Source organism: Leptinotarsa decemlineata, unplaced genomic scaffold, assembly GCF_025532065.1.
Source record: "Leptinotarsa decemlineata unplaced genomic scaffold, Ldec_3_MD MMD2_tig00078422_RagTag_RagTag, whole genome shotgun sequence".
Lineage (NCBI taxonomy): Eukaryota > Metazoa > Arthropoda > Insecta > Coleoptera > Chrysomelidae > Leptinotarsa > Leptinotarsa decemlineata.
The window spans coordinates 4631052-4637051 of NW_027412747.1; positions in this window are offsets into that span (position 1 = coordinate 4631052).

Here is a 6000-nt window from a genome sequence, read left to right on the forward strand (position 1 = left end):
AAAAGTGAATTAGAAATGAAAAGTAATCTTCTGAGATTCGATTCAGAGGTATTTTCTCGATATATTGTTCTAATCAATTCAAACGATTTCTTCACAGGATATTATGAACGAGTCAATTCTAATGATGTTCAAACTTAATCATCTTAAATTTGGACTTCATAATACAGCCGCTACTTGGCAGAGATTTTTAGAAGGAGTTCTAGGAGCTGAGTTAGAGACTTCAATCTTCGTATATTTTGACGAAATAATGGTTGTATCTACGGATTTTGAATCACATTTTTCTGTTTTGAAAAATGTATTGCAAAAACTCAGTGAGGCGGGTTTGAGTTTGAATAAAGATAAATGTCGGTTTATGATGAAGGAGTTACGTTATTTAGAATATCTCGTGAACGAACATGCACCAATACCGACCATATATAGAAGGAACGCGATTTACAGTTATCAGCGATCATTATTCATTAATTTGGTTGAAGCTTCAGAATCCTTCGGGTAGACTCGCTCGTTGGGGTTTACATGTCCAAGGCTACGACTTCAATATAGTTCATAGAAAGGAGAAGTCACATGTGGTACCAGATGCGTTATCTAGGGCAGTTATGAGCATCAATCTTGACACTGCGGAGAAGGACAAAAGGCACATACGTTTACTCGATAATGTCAAGTTCGATCCCTTCAAATATCCGAAAATTACAGTTCAAGGAGACACACTATATCGGAATGTTAGTTCGGGTCATCCTAGGTTTGATGAAGAGTTGGATTGTAAAATAGTAGTTCCAAAATCATCCCGTCGACAAATTATTTTCAAAAATCACGACGAACCGCATGCTGCCCATTTGGGAGTTTTAAAAATATATAAAAGAGTTCCAGAGGCGTACTATTGGCCAGGAATGTATTCAGATATTGGTAAATATGTCAGGTCATGCGAATTTTGCAAGGCACAGAAACACGAGCAACGACCGCCACATGGAAAGATGTCCAGCAGGATAGTTTCTCGTCCCTGGGAAATATTATGTACAGACATCATCGGCCCGCTACCGATGACTCGAAACAAAATTAGATTTATTCTGGTGGTTGCAGATCTTTTTTCCAAATATGCGTTGTTGTTTCCTTTGAAAACGGCTATTAGTGCTTCTCTCACTAAATATATTTATGAGGTTCCGGAACGTTTCATCTGTGATAACGGAAAACAGTATGTTTCTAAAGTATTTTCAGATATGGTGAAGTCGTATGGTTGTAAAATCGTTTTCAATGCAAACTACAGTCCGCATATTAATCCTACGGAAAGGCTTAATCGCGTATTGGGAACAGCTTTGAGATCTTTCATTCATTAAGATCAGAGAGGTTGGGATGATAATTTATTGAAAATAGGGTTTGCAATGCGGACGGCCGTGCATGAGGTAACGGGGTTCAGTCCTGCTTATCTTAACTTTGGTAGACATCCATTCATTTTTGGAGACCGAAATCGGGTAGAAAATGTAGACGGTGTACTAGAATTTGCGGATAGAAGGTCTCTTTCGGAATATTTGGAGAAATTTCACAAAATATTCGTAAATGTTAGGAGAAAGCTAACTCAGTCATATGAGAATAGAGCCCAAATGTATAATATGAGGCATAGATTCTTAACATTGGGAGTAGGACAAATTGTATGGAAGAGAAATGACACTTTATCCAATAAATCCGAATTTCATGCATCCAAATCAGCTCCTAAGTTAATTGAGTGTATAGTTTTGAAAAAGTTGTCAACTAATGTTTATGAGTTATCAAGTTTTGAAACAGGTAGACCTTCAGGATCCGTACACATAAAAGATATCAAGGTGGATTGAAATAGATTATTTAAACTTTGTTTTGTGTAAGCGAAGGTAGTGTTACGATATATTTTTTTTTGTTAATTCGTTGCATCGATTCAACTTCAATTGAATATATTTCCTATATCACGAACACTCTATAAAAGTAGTCACTTCTTCATAAATTTTCTTTTCTATGCGACAGAAACTCTTGGGCTCGGGACTGATTATTCGAAACGACGTGAATTAGGTAGCGATTCCTGAAGAAAATCGTGAAGATATCTGCCCAGTAAATGGTTTTTTTCAACTATCATTGATTTATTTTCCCAAAAGTGCGGATTCACATTTCAGAGGCTGTTAGGGGTTGAATGTTTGGTGCATTTTTGGGTTATTTGGAAGCGAATTCAACCCTTGATTCAATCGAGTTTGAATTAAGATATCAAATTGATTTCGAATTATCTCCTGTTGTGCTAGAGATTTCGTCGCAAGGAGACGTTTGATTTCTCACACCCCACGTTCCATATTTACGAGTTTCCTACACTCGTTATGTTTCCAGAGGGAAGTTTCAGCCTGTTTTACTTCCTGAAGTATTGCGACTACTTAGAGTTTCGTATTGCTACACCGTTTCACCTGGTGATTATATGCAACGAACTTGCATAGTAGAATCGACTAGGATAAGTACCTCGTAGAGGAATTTCTTTTCTTTTGAAACAATCGTTACGGAAGCAATAAACATAAAAATTGAAAGATCATTTTTGGGGTGAAGTGAATTAATTAAGGACAAACCGATGCCTATATTTTACGTTATACTAGAAACCTTATTCATAGTTAAGAAGAATTGAATGATTGATGTGTTGCCTGTTCTCATTCAATTCTTCCAACTGAAGTTCTTGTAAGAATCGGCTCATTACATCGTTAAGTAGAACATTAAGAATCAGTGATCTTTAAGTTTTTCTTTTTCGTGATTTATTAAATCCATATATTAGGTCACACCCTGGGTATTAGTTCAGGATTGAATCTTGTAGTTATCCAAATCACTTGGCGCCCATTTTGACAAAAAATCTTTTATTTTATTGGGGATCATCTTTGATCCACGGCCCTGTTGATTGTTTCGAGTTGGTAACTAAACGAGTAACTACGTTTTATATGGAAATTAACAAACCCACGGGTAAACGTAATAATGAATAATTTAAAAAATATACCATGTTTTCCTCAAGTGACCGCCATTCCCCCTCGTTACCCTATTATTTACTCTAGTCATCACTCCTTACTATATTCATTAGGTACACAACTTTGCAAAGCGAACAACTGAATGACATCCACTTATTTTGAGGCGAATGTTAACCGACTAAGAGTACACATCATTCATTCTCGAAGGATTCTTTAAATATTTAATAAAATTTTTGATATAAGGACACTTGAATTTGGTTGACTGAGTTGAATAAAAACATAATATAACTTTTACGTCTCCTATGTATCGTAGAGTTTTTCGACAGTTTTTTTTTTTTCATTTTAAGGTACCTATTCATATTTTTTCCATTGCTCTGAGTATTTTCTACAATGTACTTCGGATAAGAAAACCTTTTATGAATATTTGAAATATATCTACATCAAAAATATATTATATGTGTTTTAATAAGCAGAAAAAAAAAGAATAGCAATAATAACATCCGAAACGAACACTATATTTGTACTTATGATGCACCGTTTGGAACCTTTAGTGTAGTAATGAATATTACTGGATTTCTTTCCCAATATCAAATCGCTATTTTTAACACCTCGACACTTGGTGATCGAAACACGTGTCGTGGTGTTAAAAATAGCGATTTGGTGTTGGGAAAAAACTCCAGTAATATTCACTATAATTGTAAAAAAAAATGAAATGAAGTAATTAATATAGGTACCCAAAAAAAATTTTGGCGCAATAAATTTTCGAATTGGAATCCTTCCATTTCGAGACATTTTTAAACTCGGTTTTTCATATTATTTATTACCCTTGATACACTTATTTGCTGCATTGTTACGAAATCATTCAAAATCCTCAAATTCGAGTCTTCCACATTTTCTATCTCTCTGCCAGCGTAAATCCTATTTCTCAATGTCCCCCATAGAAAATAGTCCGAAATAGTAAGATCTGGTGATCTTGTAGACCATCTTATTGTCCCATTATTTGTCTCGAAATGAAAGGACTCCAATTCCAACATTTATTGCACAATACATTTTTTTGTGTACCTATATAAGTTACTTACTTCATTTCAATTTTCATTATCATTATAGTGTTCGTTTTGAATGTTATTATTGCTACCATTTCTTTCTGCTCATCAAAACATATATAATATATTTTTGTTGTAGATATGTTTTAGATAATCATAAAAGGTTTTCTCACTCGAAGTTCATTGTAGAAAACGCTCAGAGCAATGGAAAACATAGGAATAGGTACCTAAAAATGAAAAAAACTCTCGAAAAACTCTACGGTACATAGGGAGACGTGAAAGTTGCTATTGTGATTTTATTCAACTCAGTCAACCAATTTCCAGGGTCATAATTTGAAAGGGAATAATTCACACAATTATAATCGAATAGTACTGAAAAATTTCGTAGTATAAAATTTAATTCAATTTCTCAGTATGAAAACAAATTATACAAAAGAATGTGTCATTAACTTACTTTCCTCTACTGAAGACACACAACAGAAATCACTCTCGTGATGTACCTACTTAGTCGAATCAACAAATCCCACACACCAACTCTCCTCGGGCCTAAAATGAGGTATTGTATGACTTTATTATCGACACTCAAAGACTAAATATGTAACTCTACTGGTTGAAGATGCAAAAGCAAACTATTCGCTGTACAGCCTCAAACTATAAATGGTACACTAAACATGAGAAAATTATACTTTGAAAATTTTTTGCCAAAAAAATTATCCTATCAAATTTGTCTATTTCTAGTCATGTGTGTCGAAATAACCAATGAAACCATCATTACACTGATAACTATCCATGGATAGTTTTCACTAAGATTCCCAGAAACCCTGGTGTTGGTAACGCTTAGATTTTGTTTTGAACTTTTTGAAGGAACCACCTGTTGCTTTTAACAACACTTACGAGGTTTTCCCAAGATGGCGCTATTCTGAATTGTTCGAGTCCCCGCTGAGTCAGTCAAATTAATTATTATCTGTCATTGTCAAAAAGAATTTTCAACTTTTGGTATTTTGAAATTGATATTTTTTGTCATCCCAATCTTTACATTGTTCGCATTTTTTATTATAGTTTTCGTTCGTTAGTTCTCAGTTATTTTAGTTTGGTTACATTTTTCAGTAGTAATAAGGAATAGTTTTATATAGTGTATAAGGATACTTTTTGTAAAATGGGACAATTCTGTATTTTGTGTGAACAGTGTAAAAATTCGAGTAATCATCTGTATTCAGTGCCAAAGGTAAATGAAACATTTTATAATTACTGTCAATCCACCACGGATAAACTAAGTTTGTATCAGCCTACACCAAAAACCAACTTCATATTTTGAATAATCCTTCACCCTTTCAAATCCACCTTCTGCTACTAGAGTATCATTACTTTCTTAATCATAATATCAAATTGAAAATAAACATTCACTTATGCTTTTTTAAATTTTTTTTAAATACAACTTAATACCTAGTTGCAAGAAAAGTCTACTCATAGAATCATAGATACCTACAGATGAATATTACAGTATGCAGAGAGATTTATTGCATTTCTACAGAATTATTATGAGAAGTAAGTAAGTTTACAGTTACATGAAATTTAACATCCATTTAAAATATCATGATATTAATATCAGCATAAAATTTAAAACTAATAAAAAATTAAATCTATATCAACAATTAATAAATCATAGATTAAGTTTGAAAATCACTCTCTGAGTAGGGCTCCATGTCAAACAAATAGTTCCCCAAGCCTAACAGAATGTTGTATATTTTTGAAATCTTGTGGAAAATTATTGTAGAAATCGAGGGTGTTGTTGTATTGTGGACTTGTATAAAGAAAATTTATTGGGTGGTTAAAAGACTACTCATGTATGATGAGAAACCTAATGCTCTCTTAAATATATACTCGTAGTAGTTGATTGCATATAGAATTCCAAGCAACCAAACAGTATGCTCTTTTAACTTTACTTGTTCTCAATTGGTGATTTGAATGGTTTTATTTGTGCATTGTACCTGATCAAAATCTGTAAT